At 37.6% G+C, this 21,094-nt stretch overlaps 1 protein-coding gene across 1 annotated transcript in view; it reads left to right on the top strand.

Moving 5' to 3' along the window:
* LOC145691932 (C-type lectin domain family 12 member B-like) overlaps window positions 1-21,094 on the top strand; it is a 99,500-nt gene that overhangs the window by 764 nt on the left and 77,642 nt on the right. The gene's annotated exons all lie outside the window — the stretch shown is intronic.

The following is a 21,094-nucleotide window of genomic DNA, read 5'->3' as shown; positions in this document are numbered from 1 at the left end:
ATAAAGAAACTATTGTATATGCTAGACACATGCCGTCTTATGCAGAGTCGTTTTGATGTATGATTAGCGTCATACTGAAGCCCTGACTACTGCAGGAAACATATGTTAGTCGAACTCTTTAGTATGATACTAATCAAGCGTCAAGACGACTCTGCATAAGGCCCATAGTAAGTTGGAAACTTCACTATGTAACGTATTATAATTTGCTATAAAAATATTAACTAGCAGGAAGAAATGATGCAGACTAGTTGAAAGTCAGAATTGTTTCCGTGTAATCAAGCAGTTATTAGTTGGAATTTGCTTCCGCCTGTTGATATTATTTATTTATTTATTTAACGTTAAAATGGCATCTTTAGTTATAAGGTTACTATACGTTCGCAAGACTTGATCCAATTAGCAAGTTTATTTTTCTCAAGGAAAACATTTTGCATACTACTGGAACAAACCCTACTCTATATGCCAGCACATTCATTGCAGTGTCATTCAGGTAACTTTACAAAAGCGACCTTATTTAGGGAAAGCAAGGGGCATTCGCCTCCCCGAAGTTTGATATATACATGCTTTTTAATAATATGTATACTAATAAGAAATGTAAACGTCTTACATTGTGGACAACCTTGCCTCCCTCCCCTGGCAAAAGCTGAAATGACACTATTGCTTAACATAGTTAACATTAAGTTAACAACCGGTTCTAATATTACTATAGTAAATTGGCTTATATTAATTATTATAGGCCTATTATTACGTATTTTTTATATTTCCAAACTATATTGTGCATAAATATCGCAAGCGTTACATCAAATCACGGCTATGTCAGTTTATATGTCTGGCGATTGGTAACACAACCAAAATGGTGAGAGATATCGTGGTGCGGTTTTCTGAAATCAATTCAGCGTCCGAACAATAGGTTACATGTACTCCGTTAACCCTCTGTTCAAACTAAGAGTGGTAGAAATTAACAATTTTTAATTTTAACGGTAAAAGTCATATGGTACTGCGATAATTGTCATGGATAGCTAAAAGCAGCTTTCTGCAATCGATTAAGGATTTCAAAGATATGATCTATCTGTAACTTATTCTCTCTACTAATACCAAAAGTAGTATAAATTTACTATATTTCCGGTTTCAACATTAATTTTCATAGAGAGAAAACAGCAAGAGTCAGCGAGAAGTGATTTTTGGAAACGATTATCGTCCCATAAATAGACCCTGTTACCCCCCATAATCTTCTATTCAAACCGGAAGTAGTAGAAATCAACCGTTTCCGGTCTTAACGTTGCTCGCCATAGAACAAAAACTCTCATGGGGAGAGCAGTTTCTTGATTTGGATTCAGTAGTGCAATAATATATTCCGATCCCGGATATATTCTCTAGTGTAACTGGAACTTGTTGAAATGTACTGTCACTTCCGGCTTCAGTATGAATCTTCATATAACAAAAACGGTAAGAGTAAGACATGACTTCGTGATATGATTTCACCATCTTCTCTGACAGTATTCTTTTCTTACAACTAGAAGTTATTGTTCTACTGTGTCTAGTTTCAGCATTAAGTTTACAAAGATTACAAATTACCGTTATTTTAACAATGTGAAACAAAGTCACCAGATTATTTCAATCATGCTAATAACAATAACTAAGTTTAAGCCAAGCAGTATGCTTATATTAATACCTCGTTGGTGAAACTCAGTGCTACAATTAAAAAAGAATTGGGCCAACCAAATTGCTTCGAAGATAATATTTCACCAATAATCTTGGACTATGAGTTATCTGTAAGATTAAATTCTGAAATTACTGTTGAATAACAACGATAAGTTGATGATACTATCACATGTAACAAATTACAGGAACATAACAACGCTCTTAACACATTACTATTTGTAACACTGTCATAAGTTCCCTTTTGAAATCAAGACTACTATGTCTGATCCTCGTCCTTTGGTGTCCATTTAGTTGTAGTCCGACATTTTCAAATTCGAATTTTAACTAACTCAGAATTCTGTCCAATTTTTGTCCATTTTGGTCCACCCAGACAACAATCTGTACCATTTACATAAAAGAGGGAGGGACAATTCAAAATTTGGACCACTTCAATCACCTGTAGTGCGACGTTCAAATTTGAATTTTAGCTAGCTCAAAATTTTGTCCAATTTTTGTCCATTTTTATAACCAAAAAAACTTCTGTACCATTCAAATAAACCAGAGAGAACAAGTTCAAAATTTGGGCCACTTCATTCACTTGTAGTGCGACGTTCAAATTCGAATTTTAACTTGCTCAGAATTTTGTCTAATAGTATGTATTTAAATCATGATAGAACTTTTATATATATATATATATATATATATATATATATATATATATATATATATATATATATATATATATATATATAATGTTCGCTATCATCTAGGTAATTAACGAGCATTTATTATAATATTACACAATATACTACCCAGGTTCATTGTAAAGTTTATAAATAGGCTTTTCATCCAATTAGACAAAACTCTTTATTTAAGAAATAACTCTAAATGAAGTATTTCTTTATATTTTTTTTAAAAAAGTCGATTTCTCTAATCTTCTGATTAAATGTCAGGCTCACCTCTCTTGAGTAAGAGGTCTCCACCTAAATAAAACTCTAATTATCTGAATGCTTCTATCAAGAAGCTTGTTTTGATAAACTAAAACTTTCGCTCTAAATGTGGTTTGAACATGCGTCTACTTTCAGGCCATCATAACCTCAAATCTCCATAAAGACAGATTCATCATAGGTGGAGACCCTAATTTACGATTGCCATCAGTTGGACAAACTTCAACGAAATCAGTAGGTAACTCAAAAATTAAACAAAGTTAGCAAAGGAAAATTTCCTTCATTTAGGAATTTAGCACCTTCATTTAAGGCTCGGTTGTAAGTTTAGTTTTCAAAAACCAGAGCATAAGATTCTCGGTTTCAAGAAATCAGTTGCGTTACAATTACTCAGCTGGTCACACACAACTAACTGAAAATAAAAAATCTTAAACATTCTCAGTTGCAATATCGAGCCTTCCCCTAAACGTAAAAATTTCCAATTAATTACAGCACTTGCCCAAAATTGACGCTGCCTCAAAAACTCTAATTCTCATTACTAATGTAGCAATCCATTTAGCCTGAAATTCCCTATCCGGGGATCGAACCCCTACCCTTAATTCTATCAAACTCCGGATCATACATACAGAATTTTCTTATTCTGTGCTGTATTCCTCTAAGACAACGCTTAATTATTTGGAACCTATTCAACAGCCATTAGTACAGGCTGTTATCCTCGTAGCCTAATCAGAGCACAGTCCAAGATTGAGACAAAAATTTAACCCCGTAAAAAATCCAAATACAGAGCTTAACTGCTCCAGCCTTAGTTTCATTACAGAAGAAGCTCGCTTGCCTCTTCCAACCTACCAACAGAATCTCTGTTGATTCCGTCCTTGTCTTGTTCCCATTTGAACAGAATTCTAACTGAATATTTGATGGCTCCAATGCTCTCTCTCTTTTTTTTTTCAGATCTGACAACCCCCTCCACTCCGAGAAAGAAACTGTCATTCCGTGCTACACTAGGGCAACATTTTTGTCCTGAAAGTCATGAGCAACATTTTCTCAAAACCGTAATCTTTATCTGTAACTGAAACGTAGTATATCATCTCAATCTACAGTCCTTTCTTTCCCTTTAACACATCGTCTCCGTTTCTCCCATCGTTCTTCAAGTTTGAAAATACCCTCCAGCTGCCCGTAGACACTGATGCATTGCTAGCCGAATATTCTCCAATGTCTCGTAGCAATGGCCTCTCATTTGTTCCTTCACAAAACCGAAAAGATGATAGTCGGAGGGTGCCATGTCGCGGCTGTAGGGAGGATGTAGAAGTATTTCCACCCAAATCTCCTTATCTGCTTCATTGTTGCACGTTCAGTATGCGAACGCGCATTATCCTGTTGAAGGATGATCTATTCAGGACTTTTATCACACAAAGCACGACGGAGCTTCAAAAGCGGCAGAATTTAAGGATTGTTCAAGCTCACGAAAGTCAACCAGAATGCAACTCTGTGAATCCCAGTAGACTCTCCCCATAACTTTCTCTACCGATTGCACTGTCTTTTCTTTCTTCTTCGGTGGCGAATTAAAGTGGTGTCATTCCATGCTCTGTCGTTTTGTTTCAGGTTCTTCATAATGGATCCAGCTTTCATCTCCAGTCACAATACTTGTCAAAAACTCATCACCTTCATGTCGAAATCTCTGAAGAAGAGTTTAAGCAATGGTTAGTCTCTAACGTTTGTGGTCTCCGGTTAATAAACGTGGGACCAACGGGCACAAACCACCCGATAACCTAAGCTGTGAATCATTTCTTGTACCACACTATGTCCAACACCAAGTTTTGCAGCGATTTCATTCACACTGATATGCCTATCTCATCTAATCAGCTCACCTACCCTTACCTTGTTGAATCCCATGAAGGCAGTTCGAGGGCGCTCGCTACGGGGCTTATCTTCAATATTCGTGTTTGTATTCTTAAAATGTTTCACCCATCTCCTACAGTGCTGGCACCCATACACACATGTCCATAGGCACGCTGCAGTTTGCAGTGAATTTCAGAAGTTGATTGGTCCTCTTTAAGAAGAAATTCAATCACAGCACGCTTCTGAACGAAACAACGTTGTCAGCAATTTTGGTAATCATGTCTGTCAACGCCTGGAGAGAAAGAAAGGTCTGTAGATTGAGATAATATACTTGGTTTCACTTACAAATAAAGATTTTAGATAGATAGATAGATAGATAGATAGATAGATAGATAGATAGATAGATAGATAGATAGATAGATACAGTGGCGGATCCAGGATATCATCAAGGGAGGGGCTAGACCATAGTTTGCCGCTTTATCCAGTAAAAAACAGGATTGGTCTATTTTATCCAGTGTATACCTGAGGGTCAAGGGGGCTATAGCCCTCATAGCCCCCCTCGGATCCGCCCTTATGTATATATATATATATATATATATATATATATATATATATATATATATATATATATATATCGGGTGTTGCAAAATAAGTATTACAACTCTTGGGAAGTGACTCCTGCCACTGAGACGAGAAAAAAAAGTTCTCTTGAACTTTCGGCTATCGGACAGAGTTTCGGATCTACAAGGTGCCGAAAACGTGAGAAAATGACTTTTGGACGCTAATAGTTCGGAAACTATAGAACGTAAAAAGGGCGGGTAAAAAAATCACAGAAGAAGTCATACCTAATGTATTGAATTTTGCATGTTTCACAATCCTACAATGCACGCACAAGGGATTCCTCAAAGGAACGTAGGGAGTCCAGGATAATCTGCCAATTGAAAATTGATCTAAATGGATATGAATTGATAGGGTTTCTACCAGGTAACAATAATTCGTTTGTATTAAGTCGATATCTGGAACAAATACAAAATGGCGGACACCTTCATGCCCATTGTGTATGGTTGCATAATCGCCAGGTACGGATGTTGACCAACAGTGACGTTCTGAGTATTAAGTGTAGTGAATTTGTACTCAAATGCCCTAGAAAGACACCTGGAGTGTCGGTAGAGCACAACAGATTAAGCAGGGGATTCACATGTGTGGAAACACTTAACGAAAAATGCTCAGAAATACACTCATACCCAGTAAACGTGAGTTCAAAGCGTCCGAAATGTAAGGATTAGCATCAGGAACATGAAAGCCATTGCCAATTCACCAATAATATTCGATCAATCCGATGCAATATGATGTACGCGGTTGCATACCAATAAGGATGCAAGAACTAAGGCCAAGTTGAAATTGTGCAAGGCGACTCATTTGGAAACTGGGTAAACTAAATGAATGCCACTAGTGGAATCGCATGATTAATATTGAAATGTGGCCAATGTGTGTGTTGATATCAACATGTAGCTAATGGACAAATGTCAACATGTCCCACTACTGCTGGGACACTGTCCCACGTGCGAAAAATAGGAAAATAATTACTCGTCTTGAATCTGAGGCCGTAGGCTCCCAGTAGAATTGGAAACTGCAATCACGCGAGCGAAAGCGAGCGTTCTAGCCCTGAGGCTTCGAGGGAGCTTCACTTTCTCTGTATTCATTTCTTTGAGGAGCACCCACTTTGTTTGGCAAGTGCTCTTGTACAGCCTCCCGACATGCTTGTGTGTTTACTCCTACTGTACATTTGTAAACATTCAGAGCTTTAAGACTTTTCTTCATATTTCTCATTTCGTTTTATTTTCTATATGTATGGTGTTCCAGCAATAGTATTACATGTGCCAAATTGGTTCATTTTCGTCTTTGTCTTGGCACGTGCACTGTGTGTAAGATACGATTTTCAGGAGGTGTTTTCCTATATTTCGAGTACGTCATATGTCCTAGAAGACGTGGGACATGATACAAGTTAGTTATTTTCACGCTCAATCAGAATTTGAACAATGGATTAAGATATTTCTTTTCATATTTGTCGACTGTGGGACAATGTCCCAAACAAAGAGAGACATTGATACAATAGTGTTCTAGTTACGTTCTACCAAAAAGTGCACCAGATGTAATAGCAGAATGTGCAACGTTATTTTCCTAGTTTTCGCACATGGGACGGTGTCCCAGCAGTAGTGGGACATGTTGACATTTGTCCATTAGCTACATGTTGATATCAACACACACATTGACCACCTTTCAATATCGATCATGCGATCCCACTAGTGACATTAATTTAGTTTACCCAGTTTCTTAGCGAGTCCCCTTGCACAATTTCAACTTGACCTCAGTTCTTGCATCCTTATTGGTATGCAACCGTGTACATCATATTGCATCGGATTGATCGAATATTATTGGTGAATTGGCAATGGCTTTCATGTTCCTGACGCTAATCCTTACATTTCGGACGCTTTGAACTCACGTTTACTGAGTATGAGTGTATTTCTGAGCATTTTTCGTTAAGTGTTTCCGCACATGTGAATCACCCTGCTTCATCTGTTGTGCTCTACCGACACTCCAGATGTCTTTCTAGAGCATTTGAGTACAAATTTGCTACACTTAATACTCAGAACGTCACTGTTGGTCAACATCCGTACCTGGCGATTATGCAACCATACACAACGGGCATGAAGGTGTCCGCCATTTTGTATTTATTCCAGATATCGACTTAATACAAACGAATTATTCTTACCTGGTAGAAACCCTATCAATTAATACCCATTTAGACCAATTTTCATTTGGCAGATTATCCTGGACTCCCTACGTTCCTTTGGGGAATCCCTTGCGCGTGCATTGTAGGATTGTGAAACATGCGAAATTCAATACATTAGGTATGACTTCTTCTGTGATCTTTTTACCCGCCCTTTTTACGTTGGATAGTTTCCGAACTATTAGCGTCCGAAAGTAATTTTCCCACTTTTTCGGCACCTTGTAGATCCGAAACTCTGTCCGATAGCCGAAAGTTCAAGAGAACTTTTTTTATTGTCTCAGTGGCAGGAGTCACTTCCCAAGAGTTGTAACACTTATTTTGCAACATTCCATATATATATATATATATATATATATATATATATATATATATATATATATATATATATATATATATGTGTGTGTGTGTGTGTGTGTGTGTGTGTGTAAATAAAATGAAATAGCAATGAGCATAAAAATGCTTATTGCAGTACATACGAGGAACAGTCAAAAATTTACCGAAATGATATTGCAGTTTCGGTATTAGTGATCCAATCATAATGAATCTTGTACACTACAGTTCTTAAGTTACATAATTATGAACTTGACAAGTGTTAACAGGTAATCGAAAAGTGGAAACGCAGTGGACTAGACAATATTATTTTACATGAGATACTGTTACTATTTCTCACCAATCTGCTTTCGCTTCGCAACTATTTATAGATTTGGCATTTATTTGCGAATAAAAGTTTGCTGTCTCAATCAACAGTTGCATTATGATGATATTGCAATATGATGATATTGATCTATATTTTTGTTCCCAATCATTTCGAGAATGAGATCTAGAAAACCACAAGTGCTAGTAACGTGTCGTTTTCACTGGTCGATTCCAAATTTTGTGTAGATTGTCCAGTTCTAATTGAATATTTTTAAAAAACATGGCCATTATTACATTTTCAGGGGTACACTAGAAGTATTGAAATTTAAAAAAAAAACATATCCTACGTGTTATACATTCCAACACCACGTCATTGTATATAGGGGTTTATATCTCTCAGGCGTTAGTTTCATGGTCAAATGATAATGAAAAACGAAGGATAACCATTTCTCCAATCTAAGATGAATCTTTATTGTTTGGAGTGTTTTGCTCAATGAGCACCATATATCACTGACATTATCAATTAGTTGTGTATGTAATGTATTTGCTTATTACATACTGCATGCAAGAAAAAAAAACACTGATCATACATGTATTAGAAACTCCAACCGGAAGCAGGCTCAATCTTGCAAATGGTGCAAGATATTGCAAAAATAATTGAGAAAATCTCCCCTTTATGCAATGTTGCCGACTGAGTGCAAAATGAAGTTTTGCAACAAACAAGAATATTATCACTGAAGTACAAAAATTACGTACAGGGAAAATGTCGGAATAATGCCAAAACACAGCACGTAAAGTGAAATGACACATGCCCTTTGATGACCAAGTGGTTCGCAGGCTCATTTCAGTTTCGTGTGTTGTGTTGATACTATTCTGATTTTTCACTTGGACAAAACTACTTCGACACTGTGTTTCGCCCCTTATTTTTGTACTTCAGTGATTACAGTGCGTTGGCAACACTGTACATCAAGACGTCACAGGTATGGTTCTACTCTCAATTAGATTTTCTAGACGTTATGATTTGTGTTCCGTGCCATTTAACAAAACTTCATTTTGTGCTCAGTTGGCAACATTGCATTACATATGATGTTATTGAGCATGTTTGTCGGTACAGCGTTTGCTTACTATACCGTGGTGTTAATGTTATTTTGATTACTTTAATCATTTTGAAGTTTTTTTTTGTGTGTGTGTGTGTGTGTCAGTGTATATTTTGCATTGCTATCTTCACATGATTCTAGATCCTTCTTTCCTCTGTATCTCCTGTGTTTCTGGGTGTCGGCCCGTAAAACTTTGGATTCCTCACTTTTCTTCACTCTTCTATCGATTAGACATTGTTTGATTGGGCAATGCTACTATCAAAATAAGATGTTCCCTTGTCAGTCAATAATTCTTACATTCAGTTTGCCTCCACTTCCGGACTACGTGGACTACGTAAATGCTGGTTATTACCGAATTAATGTCCCTCCCTATATTCCCAATCCTCTGTGCTGTTTTAAATGTCAATACTTCCCGCACATCAGCACGTCGTGTAATGCGAGTGCTGCTCTTCGTGCTAATTCTGGCCAGGATAATCACGATCTGGAACCCTATACAATGACCGAGCCTTTTTGTGTTAACTGCAAGGGCGAATATTCTGCTTGATCTTGATACTGTCCAGAATTTCAACGTGAGAAACGTATCCGAGGGCTAATAAATGTTGAGAAGATCTCTGCCCATGCTAACAAGCAAGGTCCACAACGAGGCACACTCAGATCCGGCTCAAACTTCGCCCAGAGGACACATAATGGAAAAGAAGAAAAAATGCCAAATTGGAGCTGCCCAATGCCAGAAACACCGGAGTTATGCTCCCCAACATAACGCACCACGCGACAATATGATCTAAGGTAAACGTCGCAAGATACCCGTTTATGTCGAAAACGGAAAGGGCGAGAAGCACCGGGATGATATCAAAAAGATACCTGATATGTTATAACAATGTTTTGGCGGCCATCTTGAAAGCCACGATCTTGGATGTAGCGCAAGGTATTGAAATGAGAAGTGGGATGTGTGATATATCAATGTAAGGTAAAATGCAAAATGAAAATCAATGATGTAATTGCGAAAAACATATGTGTAATGATGAGGACGTGATGGTGTAAAAGAAAAAAATGAAAGTTTTTAGTTTTACGTCCCGCGGTTATGCCGACCAGGCTAAAGGAGACGGTGATTATGAGAAATGAATGAAATGTTGGAATGATGAAAGTGTAGAAGACTCGGGTAAAACAAACGTGTATGCGAAGGACAGAAGACGCCACGGCATTGGGTAACATGCCACGGCAATGGTACGCGACAAGTAAACGTAACAGTGTCTGTACATGGAAGTGTCTTTGCATTGGCGCATTGTCTTTCAAGGATATTGGGACCTGGCTTGGTACAATAAAAACCACAGTTGCACCCGCGATACGAGCGTTCGTTTGAAGACTACAGGAACTACAAAGGGCTATCTATTGTGAAGCAGCATGAAGGCAGCTCCATCGGGAGAGTAGGTAATATAATATTGGATTGGTTACCAAAATCAGGACCTACCTGGGATCGAAACTCACTCCTGGGCAACGTTTTGTACGTTTCTTAGTCACTTTTCCTGCTGTTTCGTGAGAACAAAGGACATGTCGGCCTACGTTTGTTTAAACAACAGTATTTGAAACAAAGTATGCATGGGTGATAAGGCCCAGCCATGTTCTAGCTGACATTTCTTTACGAATGTTTCTTTTCTTTTGCGCAATGTGCTACACTGTTTTTCGACGGGAGACGCGGTGACTCTGTTGTAGAGCGTCCACCTCTGGTGCTTGGGGTCCCTGGTTCGATCCCAGCTCGAGCCGTGTGGACTTTGTGGTGGACAAACACCGTGCTCGTGGGTTTTCTCTGGGTGCTCCCGTTTCCTCCCATTTTTTTCATTCCACCATTTCACTCATCTCTCATCCTCGCTGTCTCCTTTAGCCTAACCGGCATAACCGTGGGACGTAAAGCTCAAAGATTTCATTTCATTTTTTATTTTTCGACGGTCCCAAACAGAATCACAATATCAGTGAAAGGCAGCACTGCGGAGTCGAGTTCAATGAGTTGTTTCAATCTCCCACGAGAGGGCTAATTTGCCACACAGTGAGACCAGTCGAATTGTGTTTACGGGTTTCACTGGCACAGATGGAACGAAGTGAGCGTGACAGCAGGTGGTAACTCGTGAGAAGTGATAGTGTGTTTGTGGCATACGCGAGTCAAAACGCGTAATATTCTGTATAGTGAATGTGTCCGCACTATTGTTCATCTAAAAACGCCAGTGTAGACCTGCAATATGAACCCTCTCAATGTGTTGTTAGTTATGCAAAGGGAGCTTTCAAAACAAGGGTACGTTCAATCGACAGAACCGACAGTGGCGGAACGAAAAGCAGCTGAACACATGCTGGAGTTTTTGAACAACTACGATGTAACAAAAGTAAATGTGGATGAGACTCTTGACATTGATGAATACGAACCCGGTCCGGCCCAAACAGGTGAAGAGGATGCCGCGGATAGTGGTGACAGCACGCTGCCTTGGAGTGATTCTTCGCCCGAACCACAGGCAACACCGTTCTCGTCCGACAATGACTATGAGCCGAATGGAAACGAAGGTAATACAAAATATTATACCCTAGAGGACAAAGTTAACATGTTACACTACTGGCTTGACGTAAAAGGCAAAGGGCGTCAAACATTCGCACATCGTTCATATCGCTCGATGAAACACAGATTCCGCAACTGTCCCTCGGTGAGAACACTGTTTAAATGGAAAGAACAACACGACAAAGGCTTATTGAAAACAAAACGCGAATTGTATCGCGAAATCACAGAACATGTGCTGCAACAATTTATAGCTGCGCGACATGATAACCGCATTGTCCAGTGATCATAAATTATGGGCAAAGGAGCAGGCTCTGAAGTGTAGTCTCCGTACGTTCAATGCTAGTCACGGATGGATTGGGGCACTCAAACAACAAAACAATATCGTGAGCCGTAAAATCACGTCATATGTCACAATGTAGTACGTACGCGACAAGGAGGATATTGATTTGGTTATTGCTGGGTGGCGTGACGAAACCAAGACCATCATGGAGGGGTTTGAGAATGCAAATATATGAAATGCTGATGAATCCGGTTTTGCGAAAGAGTTGACAAGTGGGCGCACATTAGCCAGAAGAGGATCATCGCACATTCAGGGCTGTGTCCAGTCTATGCATACAACGACGCATACGTACACTGTGGTGCCGTTGTTGTCGAAAGCAGGGGTGGTGGCGGATAAACTCTTTGTCATTCTCCAGGAACCCGTAGCTTTAAGTACTAGGGTTCAGGACAATATGTTCGCCGCACCAAATTTAGTGGTATTTTCTACGCCTTCTGGTAAAATGACAAGGGAAGCGTATTCGGTTTTCATCAAAGAATGCGTAATACCACAAGTAGCAGCAGATGCTCCCAACACACAAAGCCTTCTGTTGCTAGATTCATATGGACTTCACAAGGACAGAGACACATTTGCAAGGCTACTTCATGAAAGTGGTTTCACCGCCGATCATATTCGCATCCATATTATACCTGAAAAAACTACTTCGCAGTGCCAACCGTTGGATCTGTATTACTTCCGTATGTATAAACACATGGTACGACGGATTTCGGAGGCATTGCGTGACCATACCAACGTGAACCTTCACCAGCGAGACACCGTCCTTAAGCTGCATTCACTGGTACACAACCAATTTTGTTGTCAACGATTTCATATGACACATCAATGCGGGTGGAAACTAGCTGGATTAGCAGAGGACGTTGCTTTCCAGTACAACACAACTGACTTTTGTTTCAATTTACGACAGCGTGAATGTTGTAAAGACGAGTGCCCAGAACTTTCTGTGATCAAATGTGCTTGGTGTTTGCGGGAGCTGTGTGTCACCCATTTCTTTACTCACTACCACTACTGCAGAGATTTTCAACAATAGGTACAATCTTATATATATCTGTATCTATGTATATATATATATATATGTGTGTGTGTGTAGCATTCCAACTCAAATGTATATGTTTCTCTCTATGTGTGTGCGTGTGTGTTTCTTTGTCGCATCATCCATGTGTTCTGGGTTCCTTTGACCGTTTCTGTTTCATCGCGTTAACAACATAACTTCAGCTGTTTTTCCGTACTCTGCTCGCATGAATTCCTCTTCACGTTAATACCATGCTCGATACGTTATTAGAGTTTGGGCATTGGTTTCAGTTTCTAATTCTACCCGAAATCGATCTTTCACAAGACATCCTTCACGTTTCAATACCTTACGATATATTCACGATAACGACTTTCAAGATGGCGGCCAAGTCTGTGTTATATCATATCAGGTATCTTGGTATCATCTCGGTGCTTCTCGTCCTTTCCGATTTCGACCTAAATGGGTATTTTGCGACGTTTACCTTATATCATATTGCCGCGTGGTGCGTTATGTTGGGGAGTATAACTCCGGTGTTTCTAGTATTGGGCAGCTCAAATTTGGCATTTTTTCTTCTTTTCCATTATGTGTCCTCAAGGCGAAGTTTGAGTCGGATCTGAGTGTGCCTCGTTGTGGACCTTGCTTGTAAGCATCGTTTAAAAGAAAGCAACCCTTTCCCACTTTCTGTGTCCTTTCCCCATCACGAAGTCGCAGTCGGAAAGAGGATTGCCACCGTCGACGGTGGAGGGCCGAAGGAGGCAGCCGGCACCCGTCCGCGGCGGCACAACGATCTACTTGTTCAAAGTTGTCGACCTTTCGCCGAGGCGGCAAGCGGTCGAAAATCGTAAAATAAAATGCCCCTTGCCGCATCTTTGCCGACCGTCAGAGTCGGCAAAACAGTCGGAAAGGCCTCTTTCCTACCTTCTGCTGACTCCTTATCCCGGCCTCTTTTCGACGGCGGCGCCGGCGCATTTAATGCTCATTTCCGGCTGTTTGCCTACTCCTCGGCAAGGCAATTATTCGTCTCGGTCGAAAATCGCGCGGGAAGACGCCGATGTTCGGCGCCGGCAATCCGCCTGCGGAATCTGGTCGGCATGGACAAATTGTCCAACTATAGGCGGCAGGATCCTGACAGGGTTGCTACTGTTACAGCTACAAGTTTTTTTTTATGTTTTAATATGTGGCAACTCAAACGTCCATTTCCACCCAAACTGATCATTTTCCTGGCAAAAGTCCAGAAGTCAAACTCCAGTTGCATCGACTACCAAATCTCCCCAAATCCCGTGTGTTTCTCTCAGTGTTGGTTTTCGACAAATTCCAGCTCTTCGCCGCTCACCTTATATGGCCAACATAAAACTGAGCCAGTGTATACGCCAACTCAATGATGTCGTCCTTTCCCGAAAAGAATAAAATCTCCATCTGTTCGTAAGCGATGTGCAGTTTCTAAATCTGATATGATGGAAGACAACGTGTACGGTACTAGGCCCACGTGGAAAGGTTCGAGTTAAACGTTGATTTCTTATGTTTCATTGTTTTTACTTTGTTATATTTTCTATATTGTTACTATTATAATTATTTATTGTTATTGATATATATTTGTTGTTATTGTTATATTTTTACTATTTATTGTTATTGATATATATCTGTTATTCTCATATATTTATTATTTTATCTCAGATTTTACTTTTTGAAGCAGTAGTTTTTGTTATATCTTAATATGTCGATTTTAACTTTTATATACGGAAGTCGTGTTGATCTTATGGTGGGAAAAAGTAGCCTTGGTACTGACGTCCTCATTAAACCTTTAAATCAATCACACACACACACACACATGAGCTTTAACGTAGTCCACAAAGATGCTAAGTTCTAAGACCTTTTAAATACATTCACTTACTTTTCACGTTTTAGTTTTGAAAGAGGAGGGCGCGAAAAATTTTAAAATGATGCGTCATAGTCTTATGGAAGACAATTTATCCCTGTGTTTATCCATATGATCACATACTGTAATAAAGCTAGAGAGTAAATTAGGACAAAAACCGAGCACCTACTAGAGTACTTACGATCACGAGTACTTACGTTAATAGTTTTATTATTATTATTATTATAATTTTTACCCATGGAAGGACACAAGTTGAACAATAAATCTTACTAAACGTATACCAAATATTATTTTTTGGCAAATTCTAAATTGGACCATTGTATCCCTGAAAAATTTAAGATGTGGTGCACTAAGGTACTACTGTCTCACAAAATAAAATAAAAAGATAAGAAAATAAAGTCTTATCTCATATGAGGTCAAAGTCCTCCCAAATTAGAATGTTGAAAAATTTTTACTCATGCAAAGGATATCCAAATTTACAGAAATATATACCTTAGTCCAAGAGAACATATACTAATTTTTAGTTTTGGCAACTTCCAAGTTTGGAGAGTGTGTCAATATACACTTTGTAATGCTCCACTTTGATCTTCTGGCACAGCAGTCATCCATTCCATCGACCGAAGGCGACATTATGACAACTGAACCGTTTGGCACTTGTAGATATGCTGAGTCACTACCACGTATAGAAAAACCGTGGAAAAGTTTATTTATTTCATATACAAGTTCGGTGATGAGGCTGTCACGTTAATCGTGAAGATTTCTCGATCACATTGCACGGTACGAGATAACAACCGTGATTCACTTTGTGGATTAATACAGTCATTGAAGGAAAGGATTTAACGTACACTATTTTCTAGAAACGTATCAATTAGAACTTCAGAAATTAAAGAAAAATACGAATACAAAATTTTGATATATCCTGTTTATAAAGATCAAGAATTCGAAACAATGTACATAAATTTATTAGTAGGAGTTAACATGAAATTGAATACTATATACACATGTTACACATAAATGAATTTTCCCGTACATACTTTTTATAGCATCATCGATTATCTTACTCTCAACAGAAGTAAGGTAAGTTACATTGAAAAAGGAACGTATTTATTAATCTCATATCTCGCAAAGAAACCATACATTAGATGAGTTACAGTATATGTAATTAAATTAGCGTAGTATGTATTTAAATATTACTCATATTGTTAATTTTGGGTTGTAATCCATATAGTGGCTTTGTTCTATATGTGTTAACATTGTAGATACCATGTTCATCTAATTCGCAAGTGATTAACTTTTGTGAAAGTAATCAACGATACATTCATAGGCGTGTAATAACAAAATTAGATTGAAAGCAACAAACACAAGCATCATATCATATGTGTTCAAGATTTAACTTCTTCTTTCACAGCTTTCATCCATGCCTTGTTCCAGCTAACATCATAGGATAACAACAGTTCAGCGAAAAGGAATATATTTCACATGAGACATATTTCTTTATTATATTTAGTACACTTCATTTAACCCTTGATATATTTACGTATTTTAATATTATCGTCATGTTGTATGTTAAATAAAACCTTTTGCCTATGTTGTACATATCCTTGTTTTGTTGCTAAGGAAACTAGACATGTCCTCATAACTGCCTGTCAAAAAATGCTGTTCTATCTGAATTTGCATAACAAATAGATTATACGCAGTGCCGTGCTATTAAACCCTACTGTTCACGTCTTTTGACTAGAAATATTATGCCATTAAAATATATCGTAGGCATTTTTCTGACCATAAATATTACGCCAATAAATGTATAATTAAGTTGATATAATTCATAATAGCTTCCATGCCTGTCAAATGATTAAGACAGAATTATTGAAATTTAGTTGAAACGTAATGATTTATCATGAAACTACATATTTTCAATTATTTGGCGGCATAATAATACATAAGGAGAAGGGCTTAAGTCCCAGAAGAAACTCTTTAGCTAATCGTAATTACTATTATCCTGCCCTCCATAAGTAAAATATATTTTCAGTATTTTAACAAATATTTTATAAATAGCTGTTATTAACGCTATATTAATAGAATATAATGTAGCTTTTCTTTCTTGAACATTTTTAAAATCCAATTATTTTGTTTCTAATCAATAGTTACAGAGAACGTAGACTTGTTTATCACTCTCCTGATTTTCTACTTCAAATTAATAATTTTTTTCTTCTTGTTCCGAGAAAGAAAACCATTTCGTCAATCGATACTCAGTAATTATAAGGTAATTCATATCTTACACGATACAGATATATAATACACGGTACCTTATTCAAAATAAATATTAATAATGTAATTCGTAATATTGCTTGTTAAAGGTATAGAGCAGGTGAACATTTTAACAATTAAATCAAAATTCCAGCTTTGTAGAAAATTAAACTTGTACAAAACGTCATCACAAACAATAAATAACAAATAAGTAAACAAATATCAACAGAACTGCTATGGCCAGTTGTGGGGCATAACAACTTCTCGAAATTTCGAAAGGTTGTATCATGATATCCATGCTCTGTTCAAGAGAATAAACCAATGCACTCATCCATATGATCATGTGATGCAATAACATCTTCTTAATGGACCTTGAAGCACAACTTTCAAAATTCCTGCCTCATACAAGGAGCATGGATATTTCAGTTTTCTTTAACCCTTTGGGGATACTATGGTACAATTTGTACCATACGCGTTTTTCATGGTACATTGCGTTATTTCTCTTCTGTTTGAGCTTTTTCGTCCGTTTTTTTTTCCAAGTCCAGAGGCCTTGTAGAAGACATTACGTATGGTTTCAGACCGTCCTGCGTCCAGACATAGTAGGTGATGACGTCATAATTCAAAAATTTCCTTTCTCATTTTCTAAGCCTATGTTCAATATTTTTGGCGGGCTTATTTTTCTACGTAGAAGATTGAAATTTTGCACAAACATTCAGTCCACCGAGTAGTATTTACCAGATTTTTTGTTCCGATGTGAGTGCTAAAGCAGGGGGGGGAACCAAAGGGGTAAAAAAAGGGATTTTTTTACCCCCATAATCCCGTTTTTCGTCATTTTCCCGCCTTACATACATGATAGGACCACGTGAGTCATACCGTCTGAAAGGCAGTTCCATTCTGAAGAGAACGACGGTCGAATTATTATTCTAGGGTAATTAGGGCCGTCTCAGTGAATTTTTATCCAAATATACTTCTGTATAGGGTAAAAGTGGGGCATGGTAGGGAAATTTTTTCTGGCGGGCCTATTTTTTCACGTAGAAGATTGAAATTTTGCACAAACATTCAGTCCACCGAGTAGTATTTACCAGATTTTTTGTTCCCATGTCAGTGTTAAAACAGGGGGGGTACCAGAGGGGCAAAGGGTTAAAAAAGGGATTTTTACCCCAAAAATCCCGTTTTTCGTCATTTTCCCGCCTCAGATACATGATGGAGACATGTGAATGGTACCACCTGAATGACAGTTCTATTCTGAAGAGAATGATTGGCGGATTATAGTCCTAGGGTAATTAGGGATGTCTCAGGAATTTTTTCCCTGAGATCATAGTGTTTTATGGTAATTTGGGGCATTGTGGGAATTTTTGATAAAAATTCTCCCGCCCTTACTATTCAAGATAGAAACTTGAAATTTGGCACACACATTCAGTATACCAAGTACTATTTATCAGATTTTTTTAGACGACTACGATCACACAGGGGGGTCCAGGGGGGGCCAAAGTTCGAGAAAAAAAAATTCTCTCCGAAATTTTCACTTTGACATTTTTTCCCGCTTCTGGTATATGGTATGAGCATGCAAGTGGTACCATTTGAAATCCAGCTCTATTCTGAAGAAAATGAGGTATGAACCATGATCCTAGAATAAATAGTGACGATACAGTAGCTGCTTGACTGAAAGTCTAAAAAATAGCCCAAAAAGCCAGGATCCTTTAAGGGTTAAAAAATATATGTTGCATATATTTTTGGTAATTTTCATCATGGAAGGGTACGAGGTGTACCAACCATATTTATAGAGATATGTATTTACATCATAGAAAACATTTACAAATATGTATCTTTTTCCTGTCACTTGGAAAACTACCTATTTCCAACGAACTATTTCATAAATGAATATATCACTAATGACTATATAATGTTCAGTTAATTGCTTTCCATAAAAATAGCCACAAGGGACAGTTAAAGCTTAGGGATGACCTTTTCCTTTTTAGAATTTCCGATTCTCTTGATATGTCGTGAACATATCTTTCGTCATCATCCTAATATATGTCATAAGCCATTCACCTTGAAAAAATGCATAAGGAGTAGTTCTGGGTTGACTTTTGTAAGGACGATGTTTTTCGGAGACTCCTCACAATTCTGTTCACCAACAAATGTTTCAGTATATTATTAACTGCCGCATAACATGATTTATTTTTTTATTATTTTTTTATTGTAAGAAATTGGAGCGAAAAAGTTAATCTGGCCCTATTTATTCGAAACTAGCTAAAATTCAATTTCTTTGCATAGGGTTTCTGAAAAAAAATTAAACTTTTTCCCGATTTAGGATGCGCATGGGGCTAATTTTGGTATTAAACAATATTGGAAGTGCTACTCATCCCAAGGATCCCAAAAACATAGGATTGGAACTAATTTCGATCGTTTCGGTTATTTTTGCATCTCAACCCCACCTCCATCACTCAACTTATAGTCTGTATTTCAAGTGCATTTGGTGTGTCACTATTCATCTCAGCGACCCCAATAACTCTTTATTAGACAATAGTATCGATCATTTTCCATTAATTTTACATGCTAATCTCTTTTCATCCCCACCTTCATCCCATACTGATCGGGAAGAGTTTGATCTTAAACAGTATCGAGAGTGTCAGAATTCAACTTAATCAACGAACACAGCCAACGACATGCGAAATTATTTAAGTAAAACTATGGTTATAAAACGATCCATAGTATGTCAGAAAAGAAACATTTCATGATTATGTAATCTACACCGAAAAACACGTGCTTCATATCAGAAGAATCGTCTACATAAGGAAACAATAAATTTTGAGTACTTAGTGTGTTTCGTGGCTCTAAGTTATAGAGCGTATCTATGGCAAAGTGTTGTAGATTGGCTTGTCAATTGTCGAATAAAGAACACAACTTATTTTTATACTTGTACTTTCTAATATTAAACTTAGTAGTTATATTTCCTTAATGAAGTTTTTTTTTTTTTTTTAATTTTCGAGCGAGGATAGGAAGAAGGAAGTAATGTAATGGCAGAAAAATATAATTCGAGATTTCAACGGATTTATACGGTTCATGAGTCCTACAAGCCGAAAACTTTTTTTCGGGTGTCCATCTATCTATTCCTCCGTCCGTCAGTTCGTCGAGAAATGCGTTCTCTTGCCTAGAGCCCGTCGTTGAACCTATCCGCACCAAATGTTTAATTTAAGATTTGTAAAGTATTCTCCAAGAACATTTTTTTCTAATTTTTCTTTTACTTCCCAAATTAAGGATAGTTTACTGAAAGATCAAAACAAAGATTATAGTTTACGATAGTTTACTGAAAGATAATAGTTTAATGCAGGAACTCCGCAGATAGTTTATGATACTTTACTGAAAGATTATAGTTTAAGATTGTTTCGTATGCTCCATTGTTGCTCGTTGAAATAGAAACGACGAACATTACAAATACGCTTCCACCGAGCGACAATTGAGCAGAGAAGGATGCACAGTATATTGACCATCGTAAACATTTTTGAAAGAATGGCGTTTTGAGATTTTTTTTTAAAGCCAGCATATCTATAAGGTATAGAGAACTGAAAAGTTTAGAGAACTGATTTTTCTTTCAAATTTCTGTCATTGCATTTCCCCACTGTATCTACATCGTTCAACAAAACAAATTTGTTGCCTTGTGTTGCACAGTTTTGTTTGTTCTATGTAATATCTACATGAAATATCCTTTTTTGTTCTCAGTTTTAAGAATTATAATTAGACATATGATCTGCAATACCTCTCAGACCTCGACTCAACTATCGTCAAATTCTATGCTTTAGGAAGGAGAGTATATCTGGTGCAGGGCAGGGTGGTAAAGTTCTCATGCTAAAATAATAGGATCATAGCAGACGCTTACAAAAATCCGGAGTGTACGAAAATTTTTAACCAATAGTATATATAACGAAGTTCTCTAATACCAGCAGTAAATATACATTTTTTGTGGTTATATCCGCCATTTTCTGTTACAAATACTATAATACAGTTACACTAAAGTTTAAGTACAACAAAAAGTTGTTAAAAAGAGCGACCGGAGCTGAATCTTAACTTCATTTTCTTCTGTATTTATATGGTTCAGATTTATTAATATGATCCGTGGCCCAGTGCAACCAACGAGAACAAG

This window comes from Thermobia domestica, chromosome 8 (assembly GCF_964235325.1).
Source record: "Thermobia domestica chromosome 8, izTheDome1.hap1.1, whole genome shotgun sequence".
NCBI classification, from domain to species: Eukaryota; Metazoa; Arthropoda; class Insecta; order Zygentoma; family Lepismatidae; genus Thermobia; species Thermobia domestica.
Note: the sequence above shows the minus strand (reverse complement) of the source record. Positions and strands in the feature narration are given on the sequence as shown.